This window comes from Monodon monoceros, unplaced genomic scaffold (genome assembly GCF_005190385.1).
Source record: "Monodon monoceros isolate NGI ecotype Baffin Bay Population unplaced genomic scaffold, NGI_Narwhal_1 Super_Scaffold_7, whole genome shotgun sequence".
NCBI lineage: Eukaryota > Metazoa > Chordata > Mammalia > Artiodactyla > Monodontidae > Monodon > Monodon monoceros.
The window spans coordinates 91,631,015-91,648,279 of NW_021703784.1; the positions used below are offsets into that span (position 1 = coordinate 91,631,015).

General features: G+C 43.2%; 1 protein-coding gene across 1 annotated transcript in view; it reads left to right on the forward strand.

Annotated features, from left to right (window-relative positions):
* ALKBH3 (alkB homolog 3, alpha-ketoglutaratedependent dioxygenase) overlaps nucleotides 1-17,265 on the forward strand; it is a 147,167-nt gene that overhangs the window by 113,099 nt on the left and 16,803 nt on the right. The gene's annotated exons all lie outside the window — the stretch shown is intronic.

The window sequence follows — 17,265 nt, forward strand, 5'->3', positions numbered from 1 at the left end:
CTGGTAACACTGCTGACCACCCCGCTGGTGCCAGGCACTGCCCGAGCGAGTTACCTGTATCAGCAAGTTCCATCTTCCCAACAACCCCAGAAGCAGGTGCCAATATCAGGCCCCGTTTACAGATGAGGAAACTGCGGTCCAAGTTCCCATAGCTAAAGAGTATCAGGACCAGGATTCAAAGCCAGAGAGTTTGGCTCCAGAGCCCACACGCTTAACAAATAAATGTCAGCTCTCATTGTTATCGCTGTTGTGTTATTAAAATTAAGCACGATGCCTGCTGCTCCATAAGTGCAAGCTTCTGTTGTTAATGAACAAGACACGAGTGACATGGTCTCAGTGGCCCCAGGCCTTTGCTTCCCCAGCTGCTGGAGAGGTTTCCGACGTTTCTTCCCTTCCCCAAACACACAGGAGGGTCTACGAGTGCCTGGCCTGCTCCTTGGGTCTAGGCTAGGACTTGGTTGGAGGAGGGGGATTAGGAGAGCCAGGAGAGGATTGCCAGAGAATATAGGTGTGAAACAAAATCGGGGGAAGACAAAACTGTACGTGGAAAGTGACACGCAGAGCTTACGAGTTGGTTCCTCTTAAGCACCCTTTAAGAAATGTGAGTTTTAGGGACTTCCCTGGTGGTCCAGTGGTAAAGAAGCTGCCTTCCAACGCAGGGGACGTGGGTTCCACCCCTGGTGGGGGAACTAAGATCCCACATGCCACAGTGCAACTAAGCCCGCACGCCACAACTACTGAGCTCGCGTGCTTCAACTAGAGAGCCTGCGTGCCGCAAACTACAGAGCCCACGTGCCCTGCAGCCTACGTGCCACAACTAAAGAAGAGAAAACCTGCACGCCACAACTAGAGAGAAGCCCGCACACCACAACAAAGAGCCCACGCGCTGCAATGAAAGGTCCCACATGCCTCAACGAAGGTCCCACGTGTCACAACTAAGACCCAAGGCAGCCAAAAATGAATAATAAAATTAATAAATAAATCTTTTTTAAAAAATGTGAGTTTAAAAAAAAATCTATTAAATGAGTTGTGAACCATTGAATTGTGCCATTTGAATCCAATACCACTTAGAGACTGAGCCATGTGGTCCCGCCATCAGCAGGGTCACGCTTGATGTTGAGTGAAAATGTATGCCCAGGCTTCAGGGGAAGCTTTGGACGCACAGGGAGATGAAGGAAGAGGGCTGACCTTTGGTGCCTCCAAACCACCCTTGAGTCTTGACACTCTCATGAATACCTTCCCCCTTAGTGAGACTACACACTCCACCTTCCCTTGTTCTACAGCCTTCTGAGGTCTACGGGGGCTCAGGCCCCTCCCGGGGACGGTAGACATGAAGGAGTATCAGCTGCATCCCGGTGAGTTCTGAGGCGAAGGCCCTCTCCAAGCAGCCTGTGGTGGGCAATGAGGGCTGGAGTCCAGGGCTGCTGGGGGGAGTACAGCCCCATCAATGTCTAGGTCGAAGGCCCAAAGAGCCCTTGTTCTTAACACTCTGGTGCAATCAAGAGGGGACTGTGAAAGACAAGAGCCACTGGGCAAGTGCAGGGCCTAGGAGTGGTCAGGGGAGCAGACAACAGAGCTGACCACTAAGGCCAGTGTGCCTGCATCCCCAGTGGAGGGCCACGATGTCTTGTAGGGGTTGATGTGCCGAAATGGGGTGACTGGTGGCATAGTGTTTTAAAAGTGAATCTAGGGGCTTCCCTGGTGGCACAGTGGTTAAGAATCCGCCTGCCAATGCAGGAGACATGGGTTCGAGCCCTGGTCCTGGGAGATCCCACATGCCGCAGAGCAACTAAGTCCGTGCGCCACAACTACTGAGCCTGCGCTCTAGAGCCCACGAGCCACAGCTACTGAGGCCCGCGCGCCTAGAGCCCGTGCTCCGCAACAAGAGAAGCCACCGCAATGAGAAAGCCACGCACCGCAACAAAGAGTAGCCCCCGCTTGCCGCAACTAGAGAAAGCCTGCGAGGAGCAACAAAGACCTAACACAGCCAAAAACAAACAAATAAATTTATTTAAAAGAAAAAAAGTGAATCTACTATCTATTTCCATCAATTGTAAGATAAACCATTGACTTTATCCTAGTTCTTTGGGAGACTAAAAAAAAATGCTGCCTTTTATATGTGCATATCAACTGGAAGGCCCAGTCAGATATCCAGACTATTACAATGTAACAAATCACGCATCTTGGAATCTGGGGGCTCTGGTGGCTCACAGCAAGGCATCCCTGTGAGTGACGGATTTAATTTGTTATCTAAACCCAGAACCCTTTCCATGTCTTCCTAGAAGTTATCTGGTCTGGAAAATGGCAAAAGAAAACTGGAATATAGAAGAGAGAACAAGAGGTACGAACAAGAGGGGGGTTTTGCTGACATGAAAGCCCAGATTGAGGAGTTTGCACTATATTTTTAACAAGAATCTGTACACATATCCATGTACGTTACCTCTATCCTTAGTCTGTGAAATGGTGACTCAGGCGAATTGCGTGATGGAAAAGCTGGGAAATAAAAGTCCAAATAAGTTGAAATATCGTGTTGCCCTCAGGGTCTGTAATCTGGGGCTCTTCCAGTCTCTCCACCCTTTGGAGAAAGAAACACAGGAATCCCCTACACCTCCCTTGCCTGTGATTTGACTTCTTAAGTATCTCTCAGAGGGTTTCCCATCTCCCCATCTGCCCTGCGAGCTATTTAGTCCCTGCTGCCTTCACCTCTTGCCTGGACATTTGTTCAACTGGCCTCTTTGCCCTGACCTCCCCCTCTCAACCCCCCCATCAGTTAGGCTAAATCCCCCATTGCTGGCTCTGACACTGGCACTTCTTCATAGCACTTATCGTGGTCCTAACTGTGGATTTATCACTGAGCTTGTTTAAGTAATGGCTGCCTCCCTCCACTTCATCAGTGTCCTTGAGAGCAGGGACTACACCTGTTTTTGCTCATGATTCTGTCCCCTGCACTTAGCACAAAGCTAGGAAGGGGTTTGAAACGTGTTTTGACCAAGACTTTGTAAACACGTCCATATAAGTTAGCTCTGTCCTTACAACTAGCCTCTATCTCTCCTTATCCGTAGCCATGGAAAGTGCTCAATAAATATTTGTGGAATGAATGGATAAATGAATAAACAAGCTTTAAACATAAAAAAAGAAGTAAATAATTTTTTACATGTATAAAATCAGTTTTTCTCCTCCCCACAAAACAAATGCTGTGGAAATATTTCAAGACCGTCCATTTGGAAGACATATTGGCCTGTTCAGAGCTCACGTGTGGGTGGTGGAGACCCTCACAGACCGTGTGTGTGTGTGTGTGTGTGTGTGTGTGTGTGTGTGGTTGAGAGGCTAAAAGAGTATTCCCTGGGGAGTGTAAAAAAGAGGAAGACAGTGAAGATTCTATCTCTATCTCATTACCTATTAAGATACAAATACATCCAACCAAGAATCCTGGAGCCTTATATTAAGTAGAAACCTACTAAATATTTGTGCAATGAGTGCAGATGTGAGGGAATCGCTCCCCTGGTGCTGATGCTATGCGAGGGTGCAGGAGAAAAGAGTCTCCCTTACAGTCTTTTCTCTCTCCAACTTGCCAAGGTCTTCTCCTGGGTGACCTGTGGGCTCCTGTGAGGAGGTGATGGCCCAGGCAGTGGTCAGTGGGGCTGGTGTTTGGCTCTAGATATATCCCCTCTTTATACCCACTTTGTGCTCAGTCCTCCATAAAGACCTGGTGCTGGCTAAGTGTGGCAAACAGGGTCTCTTATATACTCTTTTTGGGCGTATAAATTTGATCAACTTTTTGTGGGGCAATTTAACAATATCTGTCAAAAACTTAAAGACATATATCCTTGATGGGGGAAAATTCCCTTCCATGAATCTATTCCATGGTTATACTTGAACTTGTGTGCAGAGATGGATATATAAAGATGTCCATTGCAGTGTAAATTATGCTAGCAAAAAGTCAGGACAATTAAATGTCTAACAATAGGGAAATGGCCTAATACATTGTGGTCCAGCCGTACCATGGAATATTATAAAGCTGCAAGATGGTTTTCTCCATGTTACACTCTCTTGGTTCTTCCCAACTTAAGAATGTTGCTTCTTAGTGTCTTCTTTTTGAGTTCACCTCCTCCCAAATGTCAATAGTGCTGAGGTTGAGAAACTTTAGGCTAGAACAGTGCCTGGAACAGAGGAAACAGTCACTACATATGTGATGAATGAACAGAGCCTGATATGTAGTAGGTGCTCAATAAATAATTGTTAAATGATTGAAGGAAAGAGAATGAGGTAGATACATATGTGCCAATAAGAAAACGAGTTTAAGATACATTGTAAAAAAGCAAAGTTAAAAACAGTATGCATATTACTATCACTTTGGTGTTAAAAATAGACATAAACAAATGGATATGCTTGTCTATGCATAGGAAATTCATGTAAAAGAACATAAATAAGTCTTCATAATGGTTATCTCTATGAGTGGGACAGAGTTTGGAGTGGAGAATAAGGGAAAACATTGGCTTTTCATTTCATAGTTTTTGAGCGGTCTAAATTTTCTATTATGAGCATATAGTGATTCTAGAACAACCACCACCACCACCAAAGCCAGTTTAATTAAAAGAACAAAAACAACACCACAGGACTGCTTGGTACACCTTGGTTGCAACAAGACCTAGATGTAAGAAGTGGCGTTTGAGGCCTTGCGGAATGAGCCCTCTAGGTCAGTAACAGCTGAATGTGAGTTTTTCATAACTTGCAGCTGTTCAGAGCCTGTGACCCACCCCCAGCTCTGAACTCATCTCTGGAGGTCTTCATATCAACTCTAAGAAGAAGGCCTCTCTGTCACCATTTTTACTGCTAAGGAAGCTGAGGTCCAAAGAATTTATTACCTTGCTGAGGGAGAAACATCAGAAAAGCACCTTTGCTTTGACCCAGTGGGTGCTGGTTGGGGAGGAGGCATGTATTAGTTAGCTAGTGCTGTGAAACAAAATATCCCCAAACTGTATCTTAAGATAACAAACATTTAATATCTCACAGTTTCTGAAGGTCAGGGTTTCAAGAGTGGCTTAGCAGGTGATTCTGGTTCAGGGTTTCTCAGGAGGCTGCCATCAAGCTGTGGGTAGGGGCTGCCATCATCTGAAGGCCAGACTGTGGGGGTGGGGGGTGGGGATCTACTTCCAGACTCACTGTACAGTCATGGGAGTCCTCGAGTTCTCAATCGCTCTTAGCCAGAGGCCCCAATTCTTTTCCACATGGGCCATAGGCTTCCTGAATGTCATTATGACATGTCACCTGGCTTCCCCCAAGGGGATGAGCTGAGAAAGAGAGAGAGAGAGAGAGAGAGAAACCCAAGACAAAAGCCACAGCCTTTCATAACCTAATCTCAGAAGTGACATGCCATCATTTCTGCCATATTCTACTGGTCACACGTACAGTGTGGGAGGGCACCACACAAGGCTGTGATTCCCAAGAAGTGGGATCATTGGGGGACATCTCAGAGGCTGGTGACCACAGGGCAGCTCCTGGCAGAGCCTTATGCTGAAAGTCTGGATTCCATTCTTAGGTGGCCCCTGGGGCAGGAGCCTAAGAGGACCCACCTGGATGAGTCCTCTGGTACAGTGGGAGGCACCATGGAGAGACACCTGGGAGGAAGGAAAGGTGTGGGCCTAGGCCTCCAGAGCCCTTCCCTGACGTGGGCTCCTGCTCCAACCCCAAGAATTCACAGGCAAGTCATTGTACTTCTTGGGTCTCAGCACCCTCCACCCAGAGCCAGTGATGACTCAGCTGCCTACTGCCTTCCCTCCTCTCGGGGATGTGGTGATACAAATGCAGGGGGCACGCTGGAGCCAGTGGGCACTGTCAGTGCCATAATCACAGGCATGAGAGAACTGCTCTAGACACAGTCTCACCACGCTGGCCGTGTGACAGGTGCTTGATAAGCACCTGGTAATGGACTAATGGCTCCTTCTGTAAACACATGTATTGAATGCTTACTGCATACCAGGTCCTTTGATAGGGCACAATGCATGCACTATGTCAGTGTTTGCCCCCAGCACACCCAATAAGGTTGGTAACCACAGTAGTCCCATTTTGTAGACCGGAAACTGAGGCTGGGAAGGGTAAGCACGTTGCCTGTACACAGGACTTGCACCCAGATCAGCCTGGCTCCGAAGCCTCTGCTCTTGCCTGTGATGTGTCCCTTCCTCCTACCTACTCTCCTCTCATGGGAATCAGGGACTTCTGATAGAAAACATGAGCCTGGGACCTGTAAGGCACTTTATATAGGCCTCCAAGTCCTCTATTCCTCACTAAAGAGGAGGAGAAGGTGCAGTCCCCAGACAAGAAGCACCTTCCCTCCTTGAGTGGGGAGGAGAGCCCAGACCCAGAGCCTCCTAAGAGCCAGGCCAGTGGTCTTTCACTTCCGTCTGCAAGCCCAGACCTGATAGCAGATCATGCCTGGGTTCACTTTCAAGGTTAGAACTAATTCCCAGAAGGGCAGCATGCTAGAATGAGCCTGGGCTATGGCAAGAGGCAGACATTTGTTAAAATCCCACTCCTTTGTCTTTGGGCAAGTAGTTAATCTTTCTGAGCCTCAGTTTTCATATCTGTACAATGGGGAAGTCACACTCATTTCTGAGTTCATTGTGAGGATTAAATGAAACATAAACAGTAAAAGTACCTGGCATGTTGTAAGTACCAAATCATATTCATTTCTTTGTTTCCTTTGGTCTTTTTTTGGTCATATTGTAGAAGCTCCAACTCTCCCTGCAATAAAAATGTTCTTTTTAGGGGTTGAAACAGGGGCCCTCAGTCTAGCCTGCTAGGTTTTTTCTCTGTGGGGTCCTAACATCCCCAAACACCTCTTCCAACTAGTGAAGACCTGTACAGCATTGATGGGAACTTTGTATTCTGTGCCTTGATTAAAGCCAGGCCTGAAGCCCCCAGGAAAATGGGGCCTTGATACAGCTGGCTTAGTTTCAGCCAATTTTCCCTCTGGTGGACCGGGTCAGGGGAGGTTCCTGCAGTATTTCTGGAGTGGAAAAACCCCAGGTTGCAGGCTGGTGCCTGTGACAGCACTGCTGGCCAGCTTAGTCACTGGGGGCAGGCCTGGGAGGTGGTTGGATTCCAGCAACAGAGGTCCCTTGGGGAGTCTCTGCTTCTGTCCTAGCAGAGCTGGGAGAGGGGCCACGGGAGAGCAGACATTCTAGAGACACTCAGCTAGTCCCCAACGGCATTGGAAAGGATCCTAAATCCTCTCCTAGCGACTTTGACCTGAGGTTTTAGGGAAAATCAGGGTCCTATACTGCTTGCTCGCTCACAGACGGTTGAGTTAATAGAAACAGAAAAGGATAGTTTCCATTCCTGTGGGAAGGCTGGCTCTGGGCAGAAGGTGGGGGGGCGGCCCTCAGTAACTGAAGGGTGGCTGCACCAGGCCTCGAAGGTCCTTTCCAATCCTGAAAATACCAGGATTCGCGACGCAGGGCTTTCCTAGGGTCAAGCGGACAAGCGTGGGCGTTCAGAGGCAGACCTGCTGCAGCATTTCTGGGGGAGGGGCGGGGCCGAGAACCAAGACCCAGGGTGGTCGGTGGGAAAAGCACTGGACGGGTAGTCCGAGCTCTGACTGCCCTTGTGACTCAGGGCAAACCACTTCCCTCTCTGAACCTCAGTTTCCCCACTTAAAAGATGGGGAGGGCGTGCTCTTTCAGAGAACCCCTCCAGCTCTGAAATCTCTGATTTGTTTCTGGGGTTTTTGCTTCATCCTTGGTCACCTGGAGACCTGCCAAGGCACAAATATTTATAGAACCCTTGGCATCTTGTCAGGTGAGGTGGGAGGAACAAGTAATTTCAAAGCCAGCCTCTGCCCTCCTGGAGCACTTCAAGGGTGCTCAGATATATACAGGTTCACCCACAGAAGTGGCTACTCAGTACCCAATGGACAGTACCTATCTATGGGGGACCAGAGGAAGAGAGATCAAGGTGGCCTGGGGTGGTCCAGGAAGGCTGCTTGGAGGAGGGAGAATTTGAGCCAGGCCTTGGAAGATGGACAGAATTCACTGGGTTAAAAGAAGGGAGCAGGGTGTCCCATGTAAGGCCTGGTCAAAAGTCAGGGCTCACATATACATACAATTGTGTGGTATGTGCACTGCTCAACTCTTGGAGTCACCAGTCACATGTGGGCCATGTGACTAGCACTGCCTGTGTACAACCTATATGGCCTCGCGAAAGTCCCTGGAAAAATTGCTGGAATAGATGTCTTCCAGGGCCACAGGAGCGGGGAAGAGCCTCTGCCCATTTGCCCCTTGGCGTGTGAGGTGGTACTATTCTCCCAGCCTTGGGGATCAGCCCTGCTCATTCACTGAACAAGGCTCCAAGTGTCATGAAAAGAGTATATATAGAATGGATACACAACAAGGTCCTACTGTATAGCACGGGAAGCTATATTCAGTATCCTGGGGCAAACCATAATGGAAAAGAATATAAAAAAGAATGTATATAAGTGTATAACTGAGTCACTTTGCCGTACAGCAGAAATGAACCCAACACTGTAAATCAGCTATAATTCAATGAAAAAACAAATTAAAAAAAAAAAAAAGAGTACAGTCAAAGAGATGAGGTTCAGATATTTCCTCCGCTGCTTCGTGGGATCCTCAGTAAGTGACTACCTCTCCAGGACTCAGTTTCCTCCTTGAAAGCAGGCATCACAAGAGTCCGTCCTTACTGCGTTGTGGAGGAGATGAACGCAGATCATGCACGTGAAGTGTCCAGCCCTGGGCTTGATAAATGGTACACGTTATGGTGACTGACTTGGGGGACAGAGTGAGAGAGGATGGGTGGAGTGGTGTCTGGAGGCTGCTGGGAAGGGACAGGGTGGGGGTGAGCAGCTCACGTTGAGGCTGCTCATGAGCTATTGCCAAATAGCGATGATTTTGCCAGAAAGTTTTAGATGGTTTCCAGGGCAGCATCAGGGTCTCCTGGGAGAAGGAGAAATGTTTTGTGAAGAACCTTGGAGCCAGGGACCCAGGGGACCAGAATTCTTTTCCTCGCCCACCAGGGACCTGGGGCCACCCCCTGCATCTAGGCCCCTGTCTGTCCCCCACCCCTACTAGGGGAAGGACCCTCACAGTGGCTGGGCCCCTTGGATTCCCTGAGCACTGCCCAACCCAGGCTTGGTTAAGGAGACCGAAGATGAAGGTGCCTGGGAGAGGTGAGCTTCCCGGGGTATCGCGACTCCAGGCAGGCAGCTCCGCCAGACTGGGATGTGAACTCAGAGCAGTGGGGTCTATAACAGGAGTGTTAGCTTCACCCCCCTCACACCAGCTCTGAAGACACAGGGCTGAGCAACGGGAGGCCCCAGCTCGCCCCAGCCCCACTCAGGTTTGCCCTCCTGACACAGGAGGCTATGGCAGTCAGCACAGAAGCTTCTCCCGCGGGCTTGGATTCAGCCCAGGCTCGACTTCCTCTTTCCTGGCCTGTGCAACCAGAGATTGAGGGCACTTCGCCTGGTGGGGGCCACCAGCACACTCAGTCCTTTGAGACCCATTATAGAAGGGTTTCCAGGCTTGGGGACAGGATAATAATAGTAACTAATCATCTTTTAATAAAGCAGCTTTATTGAGATATAACACAGATCGCAAAATTTACCCTTTAAAAATATACAGGTCAGTGGTTCTAAGTATACCCACAAAGTTTTGCAACTGTCACCATGATGTAGTTACAGAACATTCTCTTCACTCTAAAAATAAATTTATAACAATTTTTAAATTAAAAAAAATTTTTTTTCATGTTTTGGCTGCATCACACGGCATGCGAGATCTTAGTTTCCCAACCAGGGATCGAACCCAAGCCCCTTGCCGTGGAAGTGTGAGTCTTAGCCGCTGGACCACCAGGGAAGTTCCAGAAATTTGTAACCATTAATAGTCATTCTCCATTCCTGCCTCCCTACTGCCCCTGGCAACCACTAATTTACTTTCTGTCTCTATGAATTTGATTATTCTGGGCATTTCACATAAATGGAATCATACAATATGTGGTATTTTATGACTGGTGTCTTTCACTTGGCATAGTGTTTTTAAGGTTCATCCACATTGTTGCATGTATCAGTACTTCATTCCTTTTTATTGTTGAGCAATATTTCATTGCATGGATATACCACATTTGCTTATCCATTCATCAGTTGAAGAACTGGATTGTTTCCTCTTTTTGGCTATTATAGATAACGCTGTTATGAACGTTTGTGTATAAGTCTTTGTATTCACATATGTTTTAAATTCTCTAGGATATATACCTAGAAGTGGAATTGTTGGGTCATATGATGACTCTAAGTAAACTTTTTGAGGAACGACCAAACTGTTTTCCCAAGTGGCTGCACCATTTTACAATCCAATTAGCAATGTATGAGGGCTCTAGTTTGTCCACATCCTCACCAACGCTTGTTATTGTCTGTCTTTTTCATTCCATCCATCCTAGTGAGTATAAACTGGTATCTCGTGGTTTTGATTTGCATTTCCCTAATGACTAATGATGCTGAGCATTTTTTATGTGTTTATTGGTCATTTTTATATCTTCTTTGGAGAAAAGTCTACTCAAATCATTTGCCCACTTAAAAAATTGGGTTATTTTCCTTTTATGATTGAGTTGTAAAAGTCTTTACATCTTCTAAATACTAGAGTCTTCCCAGATGTATGATTTGCAAATATTTTCTCCCATTCAGAAGGTTGTTTTTCACTTCCTTGACAGTGTCCTTTGGTAGCACAGTTTGTAATTTTGACGAAGTCTGATAAAATTTTTTTCTTTTGTTACTTCTGTTTTTGGTGCTGTATATAAGATATTGTTACCTAATCCATGCCTGTAAAGATTTATGTCTAAGTTTTCTTCTAAGAGTTTTATAGTTTTACCTCTTAGATTTGGGTCTCTGACCCATTTTAGGTTAATTTTTGCATATATAAATTAGGGGTCCATTTTCACCCTTTTACATGTATATATCCAGCTGTTCTATATCATTTGTTGAAAAGACTATTCTTGTCTCATTGAAAAAAAATCAATTGACCATAAATGCAAGGGTTTATTGCTGGACTCTGAATTCTACTTCATTGATCCATATGTCTACCTTTATTCCAGTACCACACTGCCTTGATTACTGCAGCTTTCAGTAAATTTTGAAATTAGGAAGTATGAGTCCTCCATCTTTGTTTTCTTTTTAAAGATTGTTTTGGCTATGTGAGGTTCCTTGCATTCCCAAATGAGTTTTAGGATCAGTTTGTTAATTTCTGCCCAAAAAAGGGGGTGGGGGACAGCTGCGATTTTGATAAGGATTATGTTGAACCCGTAGCTCAGTTTGGGGCTTGTTGCCATCTTAACAATTTGTCTTCCAATCTGTGAACATGAAATGTCTTTTCATTTATTTAGGTCTTTTTACATTTCTTTCAGTGAGGTTTCATAGCTTTCAGTGTACGAGTCTTATACTTCTTTTGTTAAATTTATTCCTAAGTATTTTATTCTTTTGTATTGCAAAAACAGTTGTGAATTTATTTTCTTAATGTCATTTTTGAATTGTTCATTGCTAGAGTGTAGAAATATAATTGATTTTTGTATGTTGATCTTGTAGCCTGCAACCTTGCTGAATTCATTTGTTAGTTTTGATAGTGTGTGTGCATACGCACACACGCGTGTGCATTTTCCTTAGATTTTCTATATATAAGATTATATCATCTTCAAATGGAGATAGTTTTGCTTCTTCTTCTTTTTTTTTAATAATATAGATGTCTTTTATTTCTTTTTCTTACTTAATTGTCCTGGCTAGAACCTCCAGTGCAATGTTATCAAGAGATGGTGAGAGCAGACATCCATTTCTTGTTCTTGATCTTAGGGGGAAAGCTTTCAGTCTTCACCATTAAGAATGATGTTTACTGTGGAGTTTTCATAGATGCCCTTTATCAGGTTTAAAAAGTTCCCATCTATTCCTAGTTTATTGAGTGTTTTTACCATGAAAGCATTCCACAAGGGAATGACATATTCAAAGTGTTGAAAGAAAAAGACTGTTGAACATGAATTCTATACCCAGCTAAACCCTCCTTCATAAATGAAGGAAAAATTAATATATCCCTAGATTGAAAACAAAATGCTTTTTCTGTTTCTATAAGACTATCATGTGGGTTTTGTCCTTTGTTCTATTAATATGGTATATTACACGGATTGATTTTTGGATGTTAACACAAACCTGCATTTCTGGCATAAGTCTCACTTGGTCATGGTGCATAATTCTTTTTATATGTTGCTGGATTGAGTTTGCTAATATTTTGTTTAGGATTTTTCCATCGATATTCATAAGGCATATTGGTTTGTAGTTTTTTTTCTTGCGCTGTGTCTGGTCTTGGTATCATGATAATACTGGACCCTTGGGATGAGTTAAGAAGTATTCCTACTCTTCTGTTTTTTTTCTTTAAACGTTTAGTGTGATTTATCAGTGAAGCCATCTGGGCCTGAGCTTTTTTCTTTGTGGGAAGTTTTTTGATTACTAATTCAATCTCTACTTATTATAGGTCTATTCAGATTTTCTATTTATTTCTGAGCCAATTTTAGTAGTTTGTGTCTTTTTAGGTATTTGCCCTTTTAGTTTAAGTTATCTAGCTTGCTGGCATACAATGTTCACAGTATTCTCTTATAATGTTGTTATCTTTTCAAAGAATCACCTTTTGGTTTTGTTGATTTTCTCCAGTGTTTTGCTATTCCTTATTTCATTTCTTTCTGCTCTATTTTTTATTATTTCTTTCCCCCTTCTGTGTTGGTTTTAGTTTGTTCTTCTTTTTCTAACTTCTTAAGGTGGAAAGTTAGGTTATTTATTTGACGTCTTTCTTCTTTTTTAATATGTGTGCTTACAGTGGTAAATTTCCCTCTAAACACTGCTTTAGCTGCATCTCATAAGTTTAGGTATGTTGTGTATTCATTTTTATTTCTCTCAAAGCATTTCTAATTTTCCTTGTGATTTCTTCTTTAATCCATTGATTATTTACAAGTGTGTTGTTTAATTTCCACATATTTGTGGATTTCCCAAATTTTCTTTTTTCTTTTTTTTTTTTTTTTTTGCCGTACGCGGGCCTCTCACTGTTGTGGCCTCTCCCGTTGTGGAGCACAGGCTCTGGACGCGCAGGCTTAGCGGCCATGGCTCATGGGCCCAGCCGCTCCGCGGCATGTGGGATCCTCCTGGACCAGGGCACGAACCCATGTCCCCTGCATCGGCAGGCAGGGCTCTCAACCACTGTGCCACCAGGGAAGCCCTCTTTTGTTATTGATTTCTATTGATTTTCATTGCGTTTAGAGAACATACTTTGTATGATTTCGATAATTCTAAATTTACTGAGACTTGTTTTATGGCCTAAAGTATGGTTTATACTGGAAAATGTTCCGTGTGGGCTTGAGAAGTATGTGTGTTCTGTTATTGTTGGGTGGAGGGTTCTGCAGATGTCTGTTAGACCTGGTTGGTTTATCGTGCTGTTCAAGTCTTCTATTCCATTGCTTATCATGTGCCTACTTGTTATATCCATCATTCAAAGCGGGTATCAAAATCTCCAACTATTATTGTTGAATTATGTGTTTCTCCCTTCATTTCTCTCATTTTTTTGCTTCATGTAATTTGGGACTCTGCCGATAGGTACATATATGTGTATAATCATTATGTCTTCATGATGGATTTATCCTTTTAATCATTATAAAATACCCTTCTTTGTCTCCAATAACAATTTTGTCTTAAATTCTATTTTGTCTTATTTTAGTATAGCCACTCCAGCTTTCTTTTAGGTACTCCTTCTATCTTATATCTTCTTCCATCCTTTTACTTTCAATCTATTTATGTCTTTGAATCTAAAGTGTGTCTCTTATAGACAGCATAGAGTTGGATCATGTTTTTTTTTTATCCTTTTGAGTGTTTAGTTCATTTACATTATTTTAATTACCAATAAGATAGGGTTTACATCTGCCATTTTGCTATTTGTTCTCTATGTGTCTATGTCTTTTTCTTTCTATATTCCTCCATTACTGCCTTCTTTTGTGTTAAATAAATGTTTTCCGGCATACAATTTTAATATTCTTCTTGTTTCTTTTACTGTATATCTTCGTTATTTTCTTAGTGGTTGCACTGTGGATAATAATTAACACCTTAACCAATTTTAAAACAATCTAGTTTGGATTAATACCGACTTAATTTCAATAGTATATAAAACTTTGCACCAGTATAGCTTCATTACCTTCCCCCTCCTTTCTACTATTATTGTCACATGACTTACATCTTTATACACAAGATCTTCAATAGTTTTGTAATTATTGCTTTATACAGTGTCCTTTAAATCAGGTAGTTAAAGATAAGTTATAAATTAAATACAACCTTTATGTTGCTTTTATATTTACCTATGTAGTTGCTGGTGCCCTATATCTTCATGTGGATTTGAGTTATTGGCTAGTGCCCTTCCATTTCAGCCTAAAGTGTTCCCCTTAGTTTTTCTTGTAGGGCAGGTCTGTTGGCAATGAATTCTGTTTTGTTTTCAATGTAGGGATGTATTAATTTCTCCTTCATTTATGAAGGAGAGTTTAGCTGGGTATAGAATTCACGTTCAACAGTCTTTTTCTTTCAACACTTTGAATATGTCATTCCCTTGCCTTCTGATCGCCATGGTTTTTGATGAGAAGTTAACTGTTAAATCTTATTGAGGACCCTTTGTATGTGAGGAGCTACTTTTCTCTTGTTTTTAAGATTGTTCCTTTATCTTTTGACCATTGGACTATGATGTGTCTAGGTGTGGAACTCTTTGAGTATATCTTACTTTGAACTTGTTGAGCTTCTTGAATGTACAGATTAATGTTTTTCATCAAATTTGGGTATCTTTCAACTATTATTTCTTCAAATATTCTTTTTGTCTCTTTCTCTTCTCTCCTCTTGGACACTCATTATGCATATATATTGGCATACTTTATGATGTACCACAGGTCTCAGAGGCTCAGTTCTGTTGTCCTCACTCTTTATTCTTTCTGCTAATCAGACTGGATAATCTCAATTGATCTGTTCTCAAGTTGGCTGATTATTTTGTCAGATCAAATCTACTGTTGAGCCCCTCTCATTTCAGCTATTGTGTTCTCTACTTCAGAATTCCTATTTGGTATATACACAATTTCTATCTCTTTATTGATAGTCTCTATTTGGTGAGACATTGTTCATATACTGTCTCTTAATTCTTTATAGTTGGCTTCCTTTAGTTCTTTGACCATATTTATAATAGCTGATTTAAAATCTTTTGTCTAGTGCTATGGTCTGAATGTTTGCATATTTCCAAAATTCATATGTTGAAATCCTAATGCCACTTTGATGGTATTAGGAGATGGAGCTTTTGGAAGGTGCTTAGGTCATGAGGTAGAGCCTTCATGAATGGGATTAGCACTCTCATAAAAGAGGCTTGACAGAATGCCCTAGCCCCTTCTTCCATTTAAAGATACAACAAAACGTCTGCAACCTGGTAGAGGGCCACACCCAACCATGCTGGCACCCTGATCATGGACTTCCAGCCTCCAGAACCATGAGAAATAAATATGTATTGTTTATAAGCCAGGCAATTTATGGTATTTTGTTATAGCAGTCTGAACAGACTAAGACATCTAATCCAACATCTGGGCTTCCTTAGGGATAGTTTTCGTTGAACTGCCTTTTGTTCCAGTGTATAGGCCATACTTTCCTGTTTCCTAGTGTCTTATGATTTTTGTTGTTGTTGTTGAAATGTAAACATTTGAAACAATATAATATGACAACTCTGCAAATCCGATTCTGTCCCCTCACTAGTGTTTGTTATTGTTGCTGTCTGTTTCCTTAGTGACTTCCCTGGATCAATTCTTTAAAGCCTGCATTATTTATCATGTGTGGCCCCTGAAGCTTCTGCTTTTTAGCCTACTGGTCAGCTAATAATTGGACAGAGATTTCCTTAAATGCTAGATCCAGTAAGTCTCTCAGCGTTTGCCATGGGGCTCTGCAAATTTGTACTGGAGCATGTGTTCAGTGCTCTGGCAGAGAGTTTATAGCTTGGCCTTAGCCTTCACTTCCTTCTTGTGCAGAGGCTCAAAGTCAGCTAAAGGAAAGAGGTTAGGGCCTCTTAGATCTTCCCTGGGTGAGCTAACAGCCCTATGCATGTGTGTGGATTTCTAGATTCCCAGGGATACACTGGCACTTTTCACAGTCCTCTATGGACACGCCGTTCCTGTTTTTATTTTTAAGATTCTGCTCTGAGTGGGACTGGGGGAGGGGGAAAAAAAGGGGGGAGGGAAAAGGAACTACGTTTGATAAACACTTACTCTGTGCCAGGCTCAGCTTTCATTATAAACCTCTTTACCTGATTTTTATAAGGATTCAGTTGGTTCTTTATTGGAACATTTACTTTACAGATAAAAAACTAGGATTCAGAAAAGGTGAAGAAATGTGCTTAAGGGCACATAGCTGGTTAAAGGGTGAAGTCTTTTTCTGCTTCCAAAGCCCATGTCTCTCTACCAGTGTTTCTCAATCATGAGATGATTTGAGGTAACATACAGACAAGCATTCAACCACTGTAATTGCATGTTTGTGTGTATGTATCATTTGTACACCCAACCCATGACTTTGTGCTTAGGACGAGGCATAAATCAATATCTAACTTTTAAAAGTTAGTCATTCTAAAAACAATTATTAAGTAAGATATGGTTCAGGTGGTATGTTGTCAGGGCAAAAGTTGGGAATGATGGAAATTGGCATGACACCACATACTACCCATCAGCCCTCCACTCTGACATTGGGAGTTACATTGGGGAGGGCAAGAGGGTCGTCAGAATAGCACTGTCCGATAGAATTCTCTGTGATGATGGAAATGTTCTACTCTCTGTGCTGTCCATTATGGCAGCCACCAACCACATCAAGCGCTTGAAATGTGGCTAGTGAGACTGAGAAATTAAAATTGTTAAATTTATTGTATTTAAAAAATATTTTTGCAGTGTATTTTTTGATTAATTGTATTAATTTTAATTATTTTAATTTGAATTTAAACAGCCATGCATGGTTAGTTGCTACTGTACTGGCCAGTTCAGCCACAGACCAATTTCATCACAGCTGCTCCAAAAGTCATCCTTAATTGAACGGAGAGTGTGGCTCAAGGGGGTCTTGCCCGGGGGGGCGGGGGCAGCGGACGTGGCTTCTACCTCGAACTCCTGGATTGTGTGGTTGTGCAGCCTTGCCCGAAGCACTTAGCCTTCCTGTGCCTCAGTTTCCTCATCTGTAAAAACTGGAAT